The 24,121-nt window shown below is 35.9% G+C and overlaps 1 pseudogene across 3 annotated transcripts in view; it reads left to right on the plus strand.

Annotated features, from left to right (window-relative positions):
- Positions 1 to 24,121, plus strand: part of LOC145691704 (glucose dehydrogenase [FAD, quinone] pseudogene) — a 158,785-nt pseudogene that overhangs the window by 129,655 nt on the left and 5,009 nt on the right. For all 3 annotated transcript variants that reach the window (XR_014132501.1, XR_014132502.1, XR_014132500.1), the window contains exon 2: positions 8,401 to 8,475. The product of XR_014132501.1 is annotated as a glucose dehydrogenase [FAD, quinone] pseudogene, transcript variant X2 (transcript). The remainder of the gene's footprint in view (positions 1 to 8,400; positions 8,476 to 24,121) is intronic.

Raw genomic sequence — 24,121 nt, forward strand, 5'->3', positions numbered from 1 at the left:
ATGATGATCATGACCTTGATGAACCATCGACATCAACATGTACATCCAAGGATCCAACGTTCATCCCTGACTGTGTTCGCGAGCCACATTTCATCCGGCAATGTGAACTTAATGACCTAGTCCGTGATTTGCACCTGACAAAACAAGAGGCGGAACTTCTGGGATCAAGGCTCCAGCAGTGGAACTTATTGGATGCAGAAACGAACATATCAGTGTACAGGAAAAGGCATGTTCAATTTTCAAACTATTTCTCAATGCAAGATAATGTGTGCGTATGTACGGATATAAATGGGTTGATGGCGGAGCTAGGAATTCCTTACGTTCCAGAAGAATGGAGGTTATTTATCGACGCGTCAAAGGTCAGCCTTAAAGCTGTCCTTTTACATAATTGAAATAAAAAAACCTTCTATACCACTTGCGCACTCAGTGAAGATTAAGGAATCCTATGACACCATGTCAACTTTGCTAAATCTTATAAATTACAAGGACCATTGTTGGCAAATATGTTGTGATCTCAAGGTAGTTGGTATTTTATTAGGACTGCAGTGCGGTTACACGAAGTACCAATGTTTTTTTATGTTTATGGGATAGCCGAGCTGATGACAAACATTATGAAGTGAAGGAATGGGAACCTAGAGTGAATTACGTACCTGGAGCATGCAACGTCAAATACGCTCCTTTGGTAGATCCTAATAAGATATTACTACCGCCACTTCATATCAAGTTAGGACTTATGAAAAACTTTGTCAAAGCCATGGACACATCTGGTAAAGGTTTCAAGTATTTGCGAGATAAGTTCCCTAACCTGAGTGATGCTAAGATTTCAGCGGGAGTGTTTATTGGTCCCCAAATTAGAAAATTAATGCTTGATGATAGCTTTGACAGCAAGTTAAACAGTGCTGAGCTAGCTGCCTGGACAGCATTTAAGTGTGTTGTGCGCAACTTTCTGGGCAATAACAAAGCTGAGAGTTACACAGAAATCGTACAGGACATGATACAGATATACAAAGAGTTGGGTTGTAGGATGTCTTTAAAAATCCACTTTTTGCACTCCCACCTCAGCTTCTTTCCTGCTAACCTAGGTGCTCTCAGCGACGAACAGGGGGAAAGATTCCACCAAGATATAATGGCAATGGAGAAAAGGTACCAGGGACGATGGGATCCTTCAATGATGGGGGACTATTGTTGGGGTATTGTTAGAGAATGCAACATTTCTTACAAAAGAAGGAAGTAGTGTACGTTTTTGTAACCCAATGGAAGTTTCATATATTGTGATAGTTTTGATTGTCTTTTCATGACCTTTTGGTACATTTGTATTATTGTTTATTGTAAATTGTCACACTTGTAAATTATATTGTATTATATTTTATATATGTGTTTGTGGTAATAAAGCAAAACGTTTTACCTCAACTTAAGAGATCTGAAAGCATTACTATAAGGTGCAATAAACAGTACACACAGTATACATACAAACATATTTATTTCTCTAGAAAGAATAAAGCGATTATTACGAAACTTGGAGGGTTTGTTAAATATGAATCAAAGTATACTTAGGTATAATTTCTGTTAGTATATGCAAGGGGACAAGATCTTGGGGTGTAAAATAAACGAAAAGGGAAATTTTTGAGGGATTTTCCCAAAAATCCCCCTGTTACGGGAAAATCGTACGTGATGGAGAAAAACCGAGTGCATATTCGAATTCAGCGCAAAAAGTTCCTTTAAGAACAGGTATTTCCTTTTATGTAACAAAACCTTTGTTAACTAGTGTTATGGATTAACTGCTATCAGGAACTATTAAATGTTTCTGAAATTTAGAGAAAAGAGACTAGCTAGTTTCATACCATTCAGTGGCGGCTCGTGATGGAAGACATGCTAGTAAAAATTAAAGTTACATCGCTTGAAATTAAGGCAATACAGGTTGAGTAATACATTAATTGCTGTACGCAACAATTAGTACATTGATAAAGTTTCCTTCTCTTAATTTGAAGAGAAAAAAACTTTAATTTTGCCGGTTTGATGTCCCTCACGAGCCGCCTATGATACCATTGCTAACGCAAAGTAAAATTTCACCACAGCCGTTGAAAAGGAAGTATGATTATATCCATGGCACCTAGATTCTGGTATATATATATATTGTATGTCACATGATAAATAAATGTGTTGGTAATTTAATTATAGCCAATATTGCTATTTATCTTTCAACTACCGCTTCTATATAGATGCCAAAATTTAAAGGTGTAGGATTCCTTGGCTTGCCATAAAAATAAAATGAAGGTTTGAAATAATTGAGAATCACTGCCTTAATGAAATAGAATATGCGTCTTTCTTTACTTACACTTATTATTTCAGAAGTATAACAATTGGTTGAAGACATTTTAGAAATAGGACCTGCATACAACTCCATTCACAGCAAAAATGTATCTTTTTTTATTAACTTACTTTATGTTTGTTAAAGTCAAATTTTACACTTAAATTTCACACACTTACATACTAAGTAGAGCTCTGATATTTTGTATAAGCATTAGTACGTAAACTCGATAACAATATAACATTTTTATTTTGTTTTCTATTAAACTTATCGTTTTTCTCGGTAAAATTATTTATTTACAATTAATTATCGAGCGCTTACTGCTCATACAACTGAAATAGTCACAGAAATGTGGTTTGCTACAGACGATTAGGTGCTATGTTCACTTTATATCAACAAGTTGAGCATTCACATTCTATATCAACAACAAGTTTGAGCACTTACTCTTTTATCAACAACAAGTTTGAGCACTCACTCTTTTATATCAACAACATATTTGAACATTCACATTTTTATATCAACAAGTTTGAGCACTCACTCTTTTATATCAACAAGTTTTAGCACTCACTCTTTTATATTAACAACATATTTGAACATTCACATTTTTTATATCAACAACAAGTTTGAGCAGGGGTTTTCAAACTTTTTGCAGTTGCTGCTCCTCTCAACCACCAAAAGTCTGAACGCGCCTCCCCTGTCAAAAATGACATCTGTCCCTAAAAGAAAGACTATCACTATGATAAACTATGTTTCATTTATTAATCACTAATGGAAATATCTCGTTAACACACTGACTACACCTTTTAATGTTATTAGCAGGTTACAAATTGTGGTAAGTTAGATATTTATGTCAAAATTGAAAAATACGAGCAAAGAGGGAATTTACATAACAAAAACCGACACATTTAAATGTTGAGCAAAGTCATGGGATGTATGAGCTTGTTTTGAGTCACACAATTTATTAAATCTCGGCACATATTTTGAAACGACAAGACACATCTCTTTCTGGAAATTTAGTTTTGACCCATATTTGGATTTGATCACCGCCATGGCTGAAAATACGATTTTACAAGGACAGGAAGTTGCAAAAGGAAGGAAACTCGCAAGGCCTTTTTATAATTCCGGATACTCATTCCTTACTGAGCTTCAAAATTCAAAAACGATGCAGAGAGAAACTTGGTCTTCAATGTACTGTCTGAAGAGAGATCAATGAGCTGTTCCTATTCTTGGGTGGTGAAATTTGGTTGATTCTCAGCGTTGAGTGGATTCATGACCCAGTTGTGCTGTGTGTCCTCTGGAAAGTACTTCTCAAATTGGACATAAAGTTGTGTTAAGAAAACATGATAATTTACAGACATAAATAGAAGATAATTAGTAGTCATTTAACAAGCATTATATACGTTTAAGCCAAAGGTGAAAAGGTCATCCCTGATCGTATGCGGAACAGAGGTGATACAAAAGTTTAGTTCACTATGTATTACTAAAGAAGAAGGGTGCAGACTCAAGTATGCGTGTTGCATTATAAACATGCTTCTTTGTAGGATTTTTAAACCTTTGGCGCCTCCCCATTGTGGCGCGCCGCACAGTTTGAAAACCCCTGAGTTTGAGCATTCACATTTTATATCAACAAGTTTGAGTATTTATATTTTATATCAAAACAAGTTACGGCATTGACGTTTTTATATTCTACTGCAAATGTTTGAATACGCTGTTGTAAGAGTAATATGTTCTTGTAAAATAAAATATGTAAGCTCATATACTTGAATCATGTAGTATTTTTAAGTTAAGGTAGTTATTACTAAAGAAATGATTGCAGGATTAGATTTTTTCTTAAAGTTCTAGCCCTGTTTCATATATATTATGACCGCCTTTCTACTTAAAGTTTTTGAACGAGATTCAAAATGGAGGACAGCAAGATGGTAGTCGTTCACCTGACACGCACCATTAAGATTCCCCCTCGGCCTAACGTATAACGACAGTTATCAATTCCGGCTATCTACACACACTTTGTATAGTAGAAAATATCAAATTAATCATCATGTCTGTACAGATGATAATACAGTACTTGTTGTAATGGTAAATTAAAGAATTGTAAAAAGAATAATCTTAAAGATGTTAAAAATACCATATATTGTCGATACATAACCAAACTAGAAAACGTCTGGACGGGTATAGTCCTTTCGTAGATTTAATGACAGGGAATAATTATTATTACTTTGCTTAACTATTTATTTGTAACTTCGTTATACTGCAGATTATATCAACGCCTATTGATCAAGTTACTGTACATGTCCTCAAAACTAACGCGCTATATCATTGTTCGCTCATGTTGAGTGGTTAGCGTCCTCCAGAGTTGGCGTGGGTCAAAGAAAACTTGACCCACGACCCACTGACCCACCACCCACCGTGACCCACGACCCACTGACCCACCACCCACCGTGACCCACTCTTACCCACGACCCACCATGACCCACCACCCACCGTGACCCACTCTGACCCACCACCCACCATGACCCACTGTGAACCACCATGACCCACCACCCACGGTGACCCACTCTGACCCACCATCCACCATGAAACACTCTCATCCACTTTGATCTACTCTGACTCACCAAAATCCATCGTCATCAACTCTGAACACGATCCACGGCCTCTTATGAACTGACTAAGGAGTTTACACTTGTAATAAAACAAGACTGTGAAATTGTCACTAATCGGAGTCTGAATTTCTAGTCAATCGCTCAAGCACCACTCTGTTACAAGAATGGTGGATCTGACCTTTACGATATAAAATGGTAAAGTGTTTGTCAGTGAGGAAATTGAAACAGTTCGAGGTGGGGGGAAATTAGTGTGTGCCTAAAATATACTTGTCCTAAGAGAGTATTCTTGCAAGTGTTAATTTCTGAATTCCAGAAGAAACTTCTATTCGCAGGAAAATACCCCTGTACAATATGGAAAAGGTTATGGTGTCGCAGTTCACAGTATTTTTCTCACAAAATACTTGAAAAATCAGTTGTTCGTAGGGTATAAAGGTGCTTGGGTACCCTATGTGAGAGCATTTCCATAAAGCATGCTCATAATTGTAATTTGTGTAATCACTAAAACACCACGTTAAATTTAAGTTACAAATATGCATAATTGCAATTATTATGAATATTTATTCAAAGTAGTTTACCTAAAGCAAAGAAGCTAATTTGTTACTAAAAATTAGGTACAAAGTTGAATAACACAAATAAGCCATTAGTAATACAAGTATACATTTTCCGTAACTCGTAATTTTCCACCTTAAAACAAATTTGAAATCGGATTTATTTCCTGTTGGTAATTTTTTGGCGGTAAAACATCCGCAATGGAATGATGTCCATCCTTCAGCCAAGAAATAACTAGCTCGTCTACTTTGAGCATGTCTAGCGGTGCGCCATTAACATTGATGAACAACAAGTTAGACAATGTTTGAGCACTTAGTCTATTTCTAATATCAGTCATCTGTAAATTCATAAGGGAAAATCCCCGTTCGTACTCTGTCGTGGAAATTGATAGTACATCTACCCGATTTCTGCAACTTCTCATCGACAATCTACTTGTTAGACTTAAGTCTGATAACGATTTTTCTCGGTCAGTTTTGAAATACTCAGCAAGAAGTATCATCTCTCTATCACCATACAACATCTTTTCCATATCGACCATGTTAGTTGGCAATGTCGACCCATGTAGAACAGAAACTTCATCTACCACACCTTTGATAGGGAATCTTGTGAATAAATTATCAATTAAAACCTGATAAACTGATGATTTCTTATTTGTTTATAAATTTAATTTTTGTAATTACACATGAAGGTTTGATACCATTACCAAGTTCCCTCCCCCGCCTAGAAAGCGAAAGGGAACGAGGTTTCTGGAAAGTATTCAGAGATGAATGGGAATTTCCCTCCTTCTTCCCCTTCAATTACGACACTGCTGTTTGCCATGTGCCAAATTACGATGAATTTCAATTAAATTATCATAGTATAATTATTTCCTTGTTGAATTATCAATACTTTTCAGTGGAAAAAAGGATGAAATTTCAAAGTTCCAAATCAAAGTAAGTAGACCAACGTAAAGGAAAAAAGTGTAAAATTTTCCATACAATTATGCGTACAATCCAAACTTCAAATTTCCGTGTAATTAAGCTTACAGTACAAATTTTATGCCTATTTTTCTTACAACTTTATGGGTTGATTGCCCTGTGCTGTAAGCGCTCCATATAATAAACATAAGATTCAGCAATAATTATAGCAGAAAGCAATGGATATATGAAGCCAAGCACTGTATTTTTTGTTTCTGATTTTTTTTCTTAAATAACATCGATCGTTTTCGATCATTTTTACAAACCAACTTACTACCAATTTTCCATATATAGAAAGTGCCCCCCCCCCCCTATAAAGGAGAATTTTAAAAATGCTAGGACACATTCTGTTTATTTTCAATAAAGAGTTAATACACTGAATTTCAGCTCCGTAAGTTTAACGGCTTGCGAGATACTCATTTTTTTTCGCAAAAATTCGAATCCTCACTACCTCCTTAGGATATTATGCATTATAATAAAAGCAATATAACATCCCAATTTGGATTAAGGCCTAACTATATACCAAAAGTAATTTCATTTGACTTTGCAATTTGACCGTGATGATCAGGCACACATAGTTACATTCATTTTTTTTATATAATAATTTATATATTACAGTGATTCAAAAATGTATTTTTTTCCAGTAGTTAGCTCTAAAACTCACAGGTGTCGAAAGCCAAGTTGTAGTGTAAGTCCTATTGCTATTATTACTATTAAAAATATCAATATCCAAAAGTGCCAGAAGTTCTTTTTTCACTTGGTTAGATATACTCACCTCAGGTAAGTAGACACAAACAAGTGGAAAAAGAAGGGAAATGAAGGTCTTGAAAGTAAAACGGAGACAAATTTACCAGTCTTCAGAAGATACTGTTTACAATGCAGTGAGCAGAGAGGGTGGTAGATCATACTAAGTCGGTGGGTCGCAGTGGGTCACGGTGGGTGGTGGGTCACAGTGGGTGGTGGGTCACAGTGGGTCATGGTGGGTGGTGGGTCGCAGTGGGTCACGGTGGGTGGTGGGTCACAGTGGGTCACATGCTGTCGACCCACGACCCACTGACCCACTCAGAAAACTTGACCCACTGACCCACTCCATCTCTGGCGTCCTCGTCTTCTGTTTCTGAGAGCTAGGTTTGATTCCTGATGGGAGTTCATTTGGTTCAGTTTCCAATAGTAAAAACTGTAAATCCATGTTTCATATATCCTCAGCTTCTGAAATGGGACATTAAATTCGAAATATATTCACAAGAATTAACACTACATATGCTTGCGATGTAATTAATAAAAAATATATAAAAAAGAAAAGAAAATCTATTTCGCAACCAAGATTAGTACAGTATAGGCCTATTGAAAATCAAAATCAAACATGCGCATCACATCAGAGAATGGTGGTATTTCGTAGGTAGTAAATACTTTTTTATTTTGTAGTCTGCAACTTTTGTTTAGTAATTTTGAAGAGAAACGAAGATAATGGTTTGGACATAAACATTACTTATTATTATGAAAGAATTTGCTAGCGAAGAGAGTTGAATTTGTCGAACAGTAATTGGGTCAAGAAAAATATTTTTAAAAGTACAGAGCATTGTCCGTCCTTTATTAAGGGACAAATTGAATAAAGTATCCATATACACTTGTTTTTTCCGCAAAGTGACAATTACGTATATACCATTTGTAAACACTATTAGTGCGGTAAATTCTAGAATGTTAGAATGTTTTCAGCAAAGTTAAAGAAAACATTACAAAAACAAGCTGTTCGTTATAGCAATTATCGTTTTACAAAAATGTTGACATTTTTTTTTCCTTACCGAAACTGTTAATATACACTTATTAAGCACTCTTTATAGAAGATGGAATGTATATACTCGTGTAAATATAGGCCTATATATATAGTTCAACATCTTTTGTTGTTAAAAACTGTCACTAGTTGGAAAATAAATCATTTACATAAGATCTCGCCGTTTGGTAACAGTATCTTTCTCTCTCTCTTCAGATTTATGTTTAGCTGTAGACTGTGATCTACCAATGCTGGGATCCTGATGATACGAACAGAGAGCTTCCAAATGCAGTAAGTTTTACAACTATTAAATTTATAATACTGTTATTATTTATTTACTTAATATAGCTTTATAAACATGCTGAATTTTGTTAGGTAAAATACTTAATCAGAATCTTTATATGGTATCTAGATCACTTTGTTGGTATCTAACTTACTACAACTGTAATCTAATCAAAATCAATACTTCATATATCCTCTTTAATTTGGTTTATTCTCTATCTGTACCTTTATCTTAGCTTCATATAAATCTCTTAAATCACATTTCTCATCATGGTCATATCTTCTTGTAATCTTGAAATCCTAAATAATATCTTTCATAACATCAATGATCTAAATCTTCATTATATCTTATTTCTTACTATTTGCACATACTCATGCCCAAATCATCTTAGAAACGGTTAGTGCACATTTTTCAAACACTTTCTATCTATGTACTCGTATATTCCAACAGATGCAAGGTAATTCACAATGGAATGAGTAATAAATCAGCAGGAAGGGGAAAGGAAGTGAAACGAAGATGCCCAGTGGTGGATGTAGTCTGGAGCTGGGGAGGGCAGGTTTTTACTGAAAAAATAATTTAAAGCACTATTTATAAATGTATTTGGAAGTTTAAAGTAATCTCATGATATGCTCAGAAACGCAACTAAGCTAGTTGTCACCCGGGGCAAGAACTCGTCTTAGCGCCCTCCCCCCTGACCAACCAAACCAAAATGCTCCCCAACTACATCTGATATTCGTATCACATAGTAATTCTCCTATTCAATTTCTTTTTCTTCAAGTGGTAAAGCTTGATTTCAAAATTGCAGTACATATTTTAACTTTTAGTACAAGATAAAACATCAAACTAATTAGTATTTGATTACCAAATAATCTGAGAATAGCATGATTGATATATTATTATAGTTTTATCATAATAACTGCAAATCACAATGTTTTTTTGGAATTATATCGAGATGTGCAAACGTCTAGAATGAATCAACAGTCTGTTGTTTTAGAATAGAATATTTAATTACGACAAACAGCCAGGCTGTTGTCTCGAGAATTATACTCGGTCATTTTACAAATCTCTTAAATTGATGTAAGTTAAATGAAAACACAAAAATCTGGAAGTAAAATTTAACTTTGCGGTCTTTTTTGGCTGCAAAGATTTTTACAATGCCCTCCAAAAGATAGATTTAAATCTAACTTATGCTCTATTTATATAATCCTAAGGTTGGTGGGTCAGTTTTTATGATCTTTTCTTTGCTAAAACTCCTTTCCTTACATTATAGTATTTGCCCAGTTTTGCGCCTCCTCCAATACGGTGTCCGGGTCACAAGCCTCGTTTGTCCTTCCCCCTTATTTGCGTCACTGGATATGTCTGTCATAGTCTGGATTCAGTCTGGTCTCTCCAATTTTCACCTTCTAGATTCGCCTCTGAAGACGCCACAGTTTATATTTAAAGGTCACATACTAGTATTTGTTCGACAAAATTGAGGGAAAAAACCTTAGTCAGAATGGCTAGTAGTGTTGCCCACGGGACGAAACGAGAAACATTACAATTCTCGTTCGATTTCGAGACGAGACGAGAGATTTCTCGTTCGTTTTCGAGACGAGACCTGAGATTTCTCGTTTCTAGTTGCGACACTAGTTCATCCTTAATGCTCAATGTTTCAGACTTTCGGTGCTGCTAAATTATTCATAGGATGAAATCTATAAATGATACGAACATGTACCAACAATGGTTTGCACTGTACCTAACATATACATAAAGATCCCAAGCCGCTTACTTTCTTTCTTCCCAACTTCCGTGCGTAGTGTGATCGCCGAGTGGTGTCATCTCACATGTGACATACGAACATGGCCATAGATGCCGAATACCCACAAATTTAGTTACTAATCCTAATGCTATTACATTACACTATGTACGCTTTTTGTTTTACCTTTTTATCTTTAGTCGTTTATAATTTATAAGCATTGGACGTTTTATTTCACCGTACAAAAAAAATGAAATGAAATCTTCAAGTTTTACGTCCCACGGTTATGCCGGTTAGGCTAAAATAGACGGTGATGATGAGAGATGAGTGAAATGGTGGAATGAAAAAGTGGGAGGAAACGGGAGAACCCCGAGAAAACTCACGAGCACGGTGTTTGTCCACCACAAAGTCCACATGGTGCGAGCTGGAATCGAACCAGGGAGCCCAAGCACCGGAGGTGAACGCTTCACCGTACAAGAGCTCACATTCAAATGGTAGTCATTTCGGAAACGATGCCCCACATAAAAATAAAGTTTTTCCTACAAAGTTTTTTTTTTATGATATTTCCGATGATATATCAAATAACATTCCTTTTAAAGTTTTCGAGTGACCCCCAGTGCCTCACGATAGGGGGTCTGTGGGAGAAACAATAGTTTCTATTCAACACTAGACCCAAGCTCTGATGTTATATCTCCTTTAAACTTACTGTCTACATTTTAAGGGACTCTTAATTAACAGATATCTTTAACATTCAATAATTAAAATGCAAGTTTAACAACACATAAATAACAAAAAGCAGACTGAATCCTTCTGTCGAACACTTTCTTAGTTTATTCCTTCTTTCGAACACTTTCTTAGTTTATTCCTTCTTTCAAACACTTTCTTAGTTTATTCCTTCTTTCAAACACTTTCTTAGTTTATTCCTTCTTTCGAACACTTTCTTAGTTTATTCCTTCTTTCGAACACTTTCTTAGTTTATTCCTTCTGTCGAACACTATCTTAGTTTATTCCTTCTTTCGAACACTTTCTTAGTTTATTCCTTCTTTCAAACACTTTCTTAGTTTATTCCTTCTTTCAAACACTTTCTTAGTTTATTCCTTCTTTCGAACACTTTCTTAGTTTATTCCTTCTGTCGAACACTATCTTAGTTTATTCCTTCTTTCGAACACTTTCTTAGTTTATTCCTTCTTTCAAACACTTTGTACGATTATTCGTTCAACAGATTGGTAAGTTTCGCAATTTCCCCCACCTCTACCATACCCTCTAAAATGTTCGTTGATTTTAGTAAATACAGTATTGTCTACGGAATCTGAACGCTCCAGAGCTCAAACTACTTGGAATACGAACGAAGCAAATTTTGCCTCGGAATACGAACACTGGTTTAGAATCTGAGCGCCCATCTCGTATTCCATGTGTGATTTTGCGTGCGTTCCCACTGCGCGGCCATGGTTTTCTCGTTCAGTTTTTTATGGAAAGCCGGAGTAAATGAATTTTGTGTGATTTTTTCGCTACTAATGTTATGTCTTTCTACTTGTTTTCTGTTATTTTGTTGTATAGTATAATCGCCATTGTCCTAAAAGGTCCATTTTTATTCATGTATTCTTTCTCTTCTTCTAAGCCTTTCGTTCCAATTGGCTGGGATTGGCTTTTCGGATTATTATCCTCCAACTGTTTCTATCTTGTGTCATATCCACTGTGACACCACACTACACCATCATATCATTTCTCACTCAATCTCTCCTCCCACCCCTCCTTCATCTTTGGCCGATTTCACTCTCGTTTCCCATTCAGTATTCATGTATTGTTATTATTTGTTAATTTTTACCTTAAAATTAAGTGTATTTACTGATAAAAACATTCGAGTTCATAGGACCATAAGGAACGCACAATTCAGTTTATGTTATTTTAAAGGAAGAAAAAGTCTTGAAACTCGAACAGGGTTCTCGAAAGGATTTAGTTCATATTGCAATTTATCACTTCATTTAATGTAACTAAACTCGGCAAGTCGGCGTTTACTTAACATGTAATTGGTTAGTGTTCAATCTTCAAGTGTCACTTAACAGGTTTTTAACAGAATTATTTAATGTAATTTGTCGTAAATCTTGTTCTAAGTAGGAATTCGTGCAGTTTTTTGATAAATTTCGAGTAAGCTCCTAACCCAGAAACCAAAGATCTTGATTGAAAAATATTTCGTATGCGTACTAAGTGAATGAAGATTTATCTCCATGTCAAGTTTAATCAAAATATATTTCTAATCTAAGTTTGGTCAAGATCTATTTCCATGCCAAGTTCGATTAAAATCTATTTTCATGCCAAGTTTCGTCAAGATCTATCTACAATCTAATTTTGGTCAAGATCTAACTTCATACCAAGTTTGGTCAAGATCTATTTCCATGCCAAATTTGATCAAGATCTATTTCCATTCCAAATTTGGTTAAGATCTATCTCAATATCAGGTGTAGTGAAGGTCTATCTTCATACCAAGTTTGGTGAAGATCTATCTTCATACCAAGTTTGGTGAAGATCTATCTTCATACCAAGTTTGGTGAAGATCTATCTCCAATCTAAATTTGGTCAAGATCTACGTCCATGCCAAGTTTGGTCAACATCTATTTCCATGCCAAATTTTGTCATGGTAATTTATTCAGAACAAATAATTTGTCATAAAATCAACGAGACGTTTCCGTTGCCAGAAACAAAGAATCCGATAATTTACAGAACTTCTGCTGAATGTTTATGCCATTGAAAGTGATTCTACGTATTTTGCAAGTCGAAAACCGAATTTTGATTAAAATGTCGGACTCATACAGTAGCTCAATACATACGTACCTTGCTCAATTTACAGTATTTATTTCTACTACTAATTAATACACACAAAACTTACAATGAACAGAAAAGCTATTGTTTCGCACGTTAACTTAATTTTTCCAATAGTCAAGGAGGTTCCTTTGTTTTGTACAACCGATGTTTGTTTGCTCAACTAAAGTCTTTCCAGCCTTAGAACAAAGTAGACGTAAACAAAGCAAAATGAATTACTCCGCGGCTCACACGTGCTTCGGCAGCGAGAAACGTGAACAACAAGATCGTCTGATTACTTACCGTCGTCGCATAATTTCCAGACTATAAGGCTACAGTTTGTTGGTAAATAATTAACGGACTGACACTGACTACTGCTATGTTGAAGATATATATTTTCTTAAATCCTTATATGAACGAGATATTCCTGTTGTCTTTTGTGTTTTGTAACACGAGACGAAAATTGGTTATTGCCACACATCGTCGCCATGAAACTCTGCATTCTACAATAATTTTAAATGAGTGGGGAAGGCGCGTGAACGCATACGCATGCGCAGTAAATACTGTGTGTCCAGATACGGGTGAGGTTGAAATAAAGCCACATCTGTTGTTAAATATTATATATATATATTGCGCTTATTATCACAAACTGTAGGATAAATTCAGATATTTTTATTTGAAATTATTATTTTAGTAGGGATTATATTGCGGTAGGATACTAGTGCACTGAGACCATCAACCAATCACTGGGCATCGACAAACTGGTAGTCAGGTGGATTTGTTTACATCTATTTTTTTCTAAGGCTGGAAAGAGAATAGAGACTTTAGCCTGGGAAAGCATAGTAAGCATATCAGTGTCATTTCAACATAAGGCAAATGTTGCAGTTCCTTTAAACTTTTGACAGAATCTTGATAAGTCTGTAGCCTACTCTCTCCTTCCAACTCAATGCTTTATTTCTCTTCTTCCTCCACCTCCTCTTCTCCTTTCAGACTTTCCGTATAATTCTCAATTAAAGCATGTATATCCGTCATATCTGCTTCGGTTTGAACATCACTGTCTGTTTTACTAAGAGTACATCTAACCTCTCATAGGATGTCTAAAATCTTTCTAAATGCTGCACTCTTCTAGTTCATTACTCTTCAAATAACTTTCAGAGAACAGCGAAAGGAAACTTTAGACATTTTCCAAAACTCAATTGTGAGTAATTGATGTTTTTCTTTATCTGTAAAAACTGCACTGAGAAAACAATGTAGGTGGCGTACTTAAAAAGATAGGTTACATGCGTAATTCCTGTAGTTTTTGGACTTAACGTACAGCAGACGTATAACTGAAAACGCATGTTTTATAATACAGTACAGCGTCGATTATCCGAACGTCGGTCAACCGAACGACCGCTTAACCGAACTGTGTACTCGCTCGCACCTGTTACTCTCCCACCCTACCGTCCATCATCCCCCTCACTCCCAAACCAAGTTTCCCACAGTAGTCGCCGCACTGAGCCACCGCTGGCGGAACATTGCTTCTGATGGGGCCTTCATAAGGCGCTGCTGACCGGCCAAGCCGCTAGTCGCTGTGTTTCAACAATCAGCACACTTCTTTTTATGAATAAATTTACTGTACAGTACTTCTTTTTGGCAAATAAACATGTAAAGTTCGATTATCCGAACAAACCAGTTTTCCGAATACCCATGTCCCCCAATTACTTCGGATAATCGACGTTCTACTGTACTTTCTGTATAAGTGTTCCATCTATACATACTTTCCGTATGAAGCAATGTAAGCGGTCAGGACCTCACATACAAATAGACGTATATAACATATAGCTGACGAAGGTAACACAAGTATATGCATGTGATATACGGAAAACTGTTAGATGTCAGACATCCTGCAACGGCATGATGTAACATCTAAGGGCAGTGCCTATGTAGCATACGGAAACGTATGCTCCGTACTGATTTCTATAGTAAGCAAGAGGATACCGTATATTTGTATATACAATATACCGCTGTCCGGAGAACGGATTTTTCTATGTGTACTATGTAATTCCGTCTTTGAATTTGTTTCCAAGTACTGAAGTCACCTACCTCACAAAATTCATTGTGTAAGTTCATGCATTGAGAAATATGATGAGAGAAGTATATTCGTGGGTAGACGTAGGCCTACTTAACTATTTCACCACGAGTACAGTAAGTGCATGACCTCTGCATGAGACGAGAAACAAAACTACTTCGCTTTCCAAAGTCGAGAGTAGTTGTGACTAAAAACTCAAAGAAGAGACCATCGTATAAAACATTTTGGAGCCAATTTCAACATTAGAGAAACACAGAAATGTATCACCTACTGCAGGGCCGGTCCGGTTGGGGGAGGCGAGCGGGGTGACATGCCTCAGGCGCCGAAGTAAGGGGGCGAAAAATTCGATAGAAAAAAGGAAAAAAGTAGGAAAAATTGCTTGGAATATATGTATGGGGACGCCGTCGTATACTTTCGCCCCGGGCGCTGATTTTCCACGGCACGGCCCTGACCTACTGCACTTCTATTAGACCATCAGTTATAAATCTAAGATATGCATTCGTTTCATATTTGTCAATGTCTAGTCATGAGTCAGTACTTGGGAAATCTCAACAGACACGAATGAACATAAAATTACACACATTAAAATCATTCCCCTAAACCTCTATTCTTTTATTTCGCCATAAAGAGAATGTTCATGAGTATTGGTATATAAACTATCTCTGTCTAGATTTCTAAGTTGGTCTAGTTTGTTACTGCTATGACTATGATACCTCTTGCGTACGTCCCGACCTATGTTAATCATTAGTATAACCGCATTTCGTAAATTATTCACTGTAACTATAGAAAATTCAACATTACTAATAAAATTCCAACTGACCAAAGCAGTATATATGTGACCAGTATATACCAAGAAAGCACAATGTGTCTGAGGAAGGCTAGGTTACATAGCCGAAATTGTAACACAACTATATAATTTTAAAATACTTATACTGATTTGGTCAGTTGGAGTTTTATCAGTAATCATAACCGCATGGTCGAGGCTTGAACTTTTGAAGAAAAACTTTACATTTTTTTTACTTTTTCATTTATTTAATTGTCTTAATCTGGCATCGATCCCATCACCACCAGAAATGAAATAATATGTCTTAGTTTTTGTGGTTTCAAGTTAAATAGCATTTATCAATGGCATGTCTTTTCGGAAAGTAATTCAAAAGCAAACACCAACTATTAATTCAGATAATTCCATGTGTAACTCAGCCTAGACACTAAAGAAAAATAAATAGAAATATAAAGTCATTCATGTTTCTGACACAAATGTAAAATTTACATGATCAATTAGTTCTCGCAACGCAGATAAGCAAAGTTAAACAAACATGCAGACAAATACAGTTGATGTTAATGTTCAGACTGAACTATGTATAAAAGTAACCAAGAAAGTTCTGTCGCGTTTTTACCCACCACCTTCGAACATAGAAATGTCACTTAAGACGTACCTAGAAGATCAAAAATAGTCCCCATCAGCATCCACGACCTAATGCCAACGTTCTGGAAAGCCATGAATTCCATCGCGGTAGAACTTCATGGGCCGTGAAGCCAAGAAAGTATCAAGTGCATTTTGCATCTCTACTAGGGATTTGAACTGGCGTCTTCGAAGGTGATCGTCCCCATCCAAGCTGTAGAATGGTGTCCCGGGTCATCCTAACCACGTGGGGCTTAGTGTTGTCCTGTAACAGAAAGACGCCTTTGCGATTCAGAAGTGCTGGTTTCAGTTTTGATTTTTTCTTAAACACAGCTCAACTGCTCACAGTACATAGTTGCATTGATGCTTTGACCAGCTGGTGGCAGTTCCCGATGCACGATGCCGCGAGCAATCCACCAAACCTTCTTCTGATGCAGTGTTAATTTCGGCTCTTTTGAAATCGGTTCATGGGATGCTAACGAATAATGATGGCGCCGTGAAGCTTCGTATAGGACCCACTTCTCATAACATGTCAGCACCCTGTCCAGAAATGGTTCCTTCCTCAGATGAGACACCAAAGAAAGACAGGTGTCTGCTCTCGTTACCTTCTGGCCCGGAGTCAAATCATGGGGGACTCATCGACCCAACTTGTAGCGCTTCTCAAGTTCATAAGGTGATATCGAATAGTTTCTCCACTCACACTGCATTGTAGTCCCAGTTCCTCACATGTCTGGACACTGTTCGCCTCAATTACTGCCTGAAGGTCTTCATTTTGTACATGTGTTGGTCTTCCGGCCTGTGGTGCGTCTTCAAGTGTTTCGTCACCGTCCTTAAACTTACTAAAGTACCGCTGTACTGTCCGCGTAGTAACGACACCCTCACCAAAGGCTTGGCATATTTTTCGCCCAGCTGCAGCGGCGTTTGACCCCAGTTTGAACTCGTACAACATACACGCCCTTATGACGCTCTGTGGAAGTCTCATGCTCAATCTGTTCTCACGCAAGCTCACGGTGTAACTGTACTGCCACAATCAGGTAGTATGTTGGATATATCCACACCAACAACTGACCTTCGGCTTATCTCCTTTCGCATTCAACTCACGCTGTGAGAGCCAATTGAACACAGACCACCAGAAAAAGCGACAGAACTTTCTTGGTTACCTTTATAAATCCGGAAAGAATATCTTATTTTTTCAGGACTTTGATTATTGCTGTGAGATAAACAGATATGAGAATGATACGAAAAAGCATTATTACCAGTTGTATTTAAAGGTAGGAGTAGGCAGTTGATTAAGATTTTTCTAGATAGAAAGAATATAGGCGAAGCATCATACAATAAGTTGAAGAAACAGTTAATAGATGAATTTCGAAATTCTAGTTTTGTTTTGGACATAGAAGAGAGAATTAGAGATAGGTTACAAAAGGAAGGTGAACCTATAATAACTTTTGTTCACAACATGCTACCGTCAATACAGAAAGTTGATAATGACACGACACACGCTAAAAAGATAGCATTAGGTTATAACGACTCTATAGAAAAGCGTCGTCAACCTGGTCCGTCTGGTAAAATATAAGTTACGAAGCGATAATAACTTTTCTTTATGCAAGAATCAACTCAGATATTCAAAGATTATTAGTCTCACCTTTATTGCTTGATATGTCTTAAATATTCCTTTTAAGACCGTAAAATACATAAATTTACTTGACTAGGTCAACACATAACATGTACATAGCCACAACTATCCCATAATAATCTCTTACATATATTAAAAACATTCTTCTTTTCTGTTAATTTTAAAATGAACATTCTACTAAGTATATTACATATTTATGAGCACTTTTTGCCCACGGTACAGGTAAATATTATACAAACTAAAGTATTTCGTTATAGAAAATGTCGCCCGACAAAGGGACTGAATATAAAAGTCATGAGTAGGCTTGGCTTTTATATTCAAGAACCACTGGTCTGATTAGATTAATGTTCGTACATTACATATGTTCTTTATATTTTGATCACACCTCGTATATATCTTCATTACTTTTTTTGGTTAACCCTCATATATATATAAAATATTAGTTATTATCATTCACATAAATACATTTACAATAAATCTTTGATTTCATTAATATTTCTCTTTTATTACATTATTATTTATTCTTTATCATTAAAAAAACATCGTCGCTTAGAAATATAATTAACGAGGGTGAAACACAAATTATCAAGATTACTAGTTTCGATCATTATTACAAACGATGATGTGACAAATAATATTTATTCTTTTCGGGCGCATTGTATAACAAATAAGTTAGATGTTGCAATTGTAATGTATACATAGTAGCACTAAGATGTCGTAAATAAAGAAGAATTTCATTCAAGGTAGTTATTGAATAATGGATTTTATAGAATGGATCTTATTCTTAACATAATCTTTGACAATTAAACACAAATCAATCTGATATAAAGTAATTTTTTTGCCTTTAACTAATTATAAATTGAATTATGATTCTTCACATTAATAAGAAAGAATAAAAATTAAACATAACCTACGTTTGAATAATCAAATGGAAGTAAATAAATTTATTTTACAGAAACGTCATAGGAAAGATCATTTTCATAATTAGCATGAACCGGTAAATTGGAAGATAAATGTTCATAGAAATTATCGCTTAAGTTTTTAGATAAATGCTCATGAGAACCTACAGCTGACATGGGTTTAACCCCTACCATATCAGCCGCAATTAGTTTAAATTCATACTCGAGTAGGGTTCCAATAGGGTACACTGTACAGCACAATCATGATTATGTCCTGTATTATTGTTTTGTACAGAAATTACTTCAATACCTGGATCTTGATGTGAAGTGCCATCTCTTATCCTTCCATTACTTCTATCCACGTAGTTCGCTGCGTTGGTGGAATTTCTCCATACATTTCGTCTATTTTTAAACCTATTTTGACTATATGGTCTAACATAGGAATTATTACGATTAATTAGGTTAGGCGGATTCCCTACATAACCTTGTCTATTTTGTTCATTTTGATTGCTAGAGTATACTCGTCTTAGGTTCGGTTCATTATTATTCACACTTCGGATATTCAAATTCCGAACAGGGACCAAATGATCTGAATTATTCTTATTTTTACCCATTCCTGGTTGTGTTAGATTCATAGCATGGTATTGAGTTTCGTAGCATTGTACAAGCATTAATAAATGACTGAAACTCATACACTGTGTGGAAAATAAGATCTGCTGTAATTTAAATGGAAGCAAATTGCGAATCGATGCAATTATTCTTGATTCCGATTGCAAGGGATTAACGACCTTTAATTCATTATAGACATTTACAACAAACTCTACAATAGATTTGTGCAATCGAGGATTGAAATGTTGATTTCTAAGGGTGGCATCTCTGTTTGCCAGCAAAAAGTCATTTTCGTAATTCGCGATCAATGCCGCTTTAAATTCCTCATATGTACTAATGTGATCACGTATTGCCTTAAACCATAAGGAACAAGGTGGGAGTAATACATGGGGTATTAATTTCATGTATTGTGATCGGTCGATAGACATTATACTGCATTCGTCTTGGAACTTCTCTAAGAAAGAACTAGCATTTTCATTGCACTTACCACTAAATTTACTCATGGCTTTGATTTCGCTCATCTTGACACTTAACTTTACCTTTCTTTTCTCACTCCTTGTTCTTGTGGTGTGATTGTTCAGGTCCGTAGCGTGCTGTGTCATGATACCATTTATATTTCGTTCATCAGTGATCTTCGGACAATTTTCCTCTAATATAATATCCTCCTCAGATTCCGGCGAAGGCGTATTTATATCCGGTGATTGGGGAAACTCGAAGCGATCACTGCCCAGATTATTGCGATAAATGGTGTCTCTAGCCTGTAACGTTTTAATTTCTTCCTGCATAGTAGCCAACTGGATCTTTTGATGTTTAACGGAAGATTCTATTAACGTTAAATCCTTTTTTACAGCACAGATTTCATGATTTTGATGATCGTGCTTTTCTTGACACTCATCGGCTAACCTTTTTAACTTCTCTTCAAACTGCGAGGATATGTCGTTCATCACCTGGACGATTGTTTGTTTCGTATCGTCTGATTTCAGTTCTATCCGTTCTATTCGTTTACTTAATTCTTCATACTGCTTGCTAGCTTCATTAAATTTCAGTTCTATCTTCTTTTCCATGGTCTGGTTAGCTTCATAGAACTTCTGTTCCATGGTCTGGTTAGCTTCATAGAACTTCTGTTCCATGGTCTTGTTAGCTTCATAGAACTTCTGTTCCATGTTTGTGTTAGATTCATTGAGCTTCTGTTCCATGGTTTGTTTTATCTCAGTCGTCATTTGCATAATTTGTCGCTGCACAGCTAACAAAAGTCGATCCTCAGATGACAAACTTGGTGTTGCACTAATTTCACCTGGATTACTGGTATTAGATTCCTGTTGCACTATTTCACTATCCATTTTTCTTTTGATGACCTTACCGCTTCGTAATACGGTTAAGTTCGTATTCATAAATGGTAATATCCAAGTAAATTCAGCCCTACTTTCCTTCTTCGGGAACTGAATTTTCAAAAGTCCCGGGTTTGGTAAACCAAATTTTTATAACGACTCTATAGAAAAGCGTCGTCAACCTGGTCCGTCTGGTAAAATATAAGTTACGAAGCGATAATAACTTTTCTTTATGCAAGAATCAACTCAGATATTCAAAGATTATTAGTCTCACCTTTATTGCTTGATATGTCTTAAATATTCCTTTTAAGACCGTAAAATACATAAATTTACTTGACTAGGTCAACACATAACATGTACATAGCCACAACTATCCCATAATAATCTCTTACATATATTAAAAACATTCTTCTTTTCTGTTAATTTTAAAATGAACATTCTACTAAGTATATTACATATTTATGAGCACTTTTTGCCCACGGTACAGGTAAATATTATACAAACTAAAGTATTTCGTTATAAGGTGTATCAGGTCTTTTGGCACACTACATAGATGAGGTAGGGACAAAATCCTATAATAATATAGACCGTATTCGTAGAAGATTTACTGAAGATTGAAAAGAATAAATACAAAATTGAACAGAGACGACAACGTGCTAAAGGTAGAGAAAATTTCAGAATCAATTTCAGTACAGGAATTGATAAGCAGAATTAGGAAACCAGTGAAGGTAGCTGACTCGTCAGATAGTGATTCGGACGATGATGTAGTGGTATCGAAAGAACATAAGAAAAACTCGCAAATTAGTCTAAAACCAGATGAAAAATAAATTAAAATAGAACCATCGACTAGTACACAAATGGCTAGGATAGAGAAAACTCTTAAAGAGCTCAAAGGATTTAGGATTTAGACTTCTGAGCAAGGATGTTATAAAATAGAGGCTCTGCCCATACAACAAAATCGTAAAGCCGTACGTCATAGCTTCGCCACACCTACTCTGCCCTCTCCGAGCCAACAATCATGGCGGAAACGAGAGTAGCCAATCAGACGTTCCGGCTCAGATGATGCTCGGTTGTTTTTTGGCTTCATTCAGTTCATATGATGAAGATACGTATGGGCAGATCCTCTATTTTATAACATCCTTGCTTCTGGGCTTTCGGCATCTATGGCCATTTAGCCCATCACGTTTGAGAGATGACGTCGATCGGGGAAAGGGAAGGAATGAAGCGGTCTGGGACCTATAAGCAAGGTACCACATAGGCATTTGCCTGGTGTGAATGAGGAAAACTTCATTGAGAGTGGCTGGCCTGAAAAAGCGTTTTATACTTTTTCGACAGAGTGCTCCTACCGGGAATCGAACCCAGGATCGCCCACACCGAAGTTAAAGAGCTAAAACTATCCATGACATTTCAGATGCAGGCAGGTGATAATAGTAATAATACCAATAGTCAAGAAAACAACAACAAAATAGTGCTCGCGGGGGGAAGTAAAAGAACTTCCGAAATCAAAATGGTAAGAACGGACAATATTGGAATAAAGGTAGAAATTCAAATAACAAAGGAAGAAATAGAGGAAATCATATTCCGAACAGAGATAGGAGTAGAAAGTACCATAATAATACCGGAAGACAAAATTGAAATAATTGGTATGCACAAACTTTTCCAATGTACGGACCAACAGAATCAACCACTTCAACCTCAACCGAATTTAAACTACAATACAGTGCCTCTTGTTCCTATAATGAAGGTATTTCAGCATGTCAAAATTATCAAGGACAAAGTCAAACACACAATTAAACTAGGAATGGCTACCAGTGGGCGGTGCACATTCACAGCGTGTAGGGCACTGAAATTGAAGCAAATGTTAGCCTCAATTCAATGCGAAAATGACATTGTATTTTTAACTGTACCTACATATAGAAAATTGGAGCTATAATTGATTCTACGAGCGAGTTATCAATTACTAATAAGAATGTAATTCCTCCAAGAGCTATGGTCAGAAATATAGAGACGAGAATTAAAGGAATAACTCAGAATTCGATTTCACTAAGAGAAGAAATAAAAAGAAAGAAAAGAAAAGAAAAGATAAAGGGAAAAAGCTGTAATTAGATTTTCTATAGCAGGGAAAGCTTTCCATCACACTTTTAGAGTTATTGAGGACTTTTCACACTCTTTATTGATTGAAAACGACTTTCTACTTCCACCCGAAGTAAAATGGAGACAAAACAATTTTAAAACCACTATCCAAATTATCACAAGTAGAAAATGTCACAGTGTATATGTCAGAAAAAGTGCATAACATATTAAAATCTTACCTAGTACCTAAGTTTGTAGTTAGCAAAACTGTCTATTTTTCACCCAGACAAAAGCGTATTTACCAGTAAAATTGCAACATTCTTGGTCAGGGAATGAATACTTGTTAGAGCCTAACAGAACATTAGAGGATCAGTACAAACTTTTAGTTCCTAAACCATTGCTTTCAAAACATCAAAATTTGTTAGAAATAACAAATTCATTCGACAAGAAAGTAATGTTAAAAATAAACACAATAGTAGGCTATGATGAAGATTAAATTATTCGGAAAGAATGTAAGTATCGAACACAGCAGAGTCGGAAGACAAAGAACTAGAAAGAGAAAAGTTAAATTTGACTAAAATAAATTGGTTATAGTAGAAAAAGTAGATCCAGAAGTTAGGAAGAAATTGATACGAATACAAATCAACAATACGAATAAATTACAATTTATAATTAATTATTATTATTTTATTTATTTATTTATTTTTGTTTTGATTTTTCTTTACGAAAATTTTACTATTTAGGTTGATACATAATTCCGTAGAGTATTAAATATGTGTTTGTTATGTTTGTTTGTTTAGTATTTTATTTATGAAATTCAGTTAAAATTCAGTAAAATTCTGTTAAGGTGGATCACTGGGCGTTGTCGGTGCTATGCTAAACACTGCTTGAATAGTGCCGCGTTGCCAGTTAGTGTCGATTGTTTACTGGTCTCAGATAATAGAGGAAGTAATCATGGAATTCTGCGTGGATATTTACTGGACAAATTAGTTTTCGACCCTTACTGCAATTCACAGCTAAGTTCTGCTTCTCGAACTGCAACGCTAGAATCCAGGAATTAAACGTACAAATTTGGCAACTGGCACTATGGCGTTCTGCGTAAGTTTCT

The sequence above is a fragment of the Thermobia domestica genome, chromosome 8 (genome assembly GCF_964235325.1).
Source record: "Thermobia domestica chromosome 8, izTheDome1.hap1.1, whole genome shotgun sequence".
Lineage (NCBI taxonomy): Eukaryota > Metazoa > Arthropoda > Insecta > Zygentoma > Lepismatidae > Thermobia > Thermobia domestica.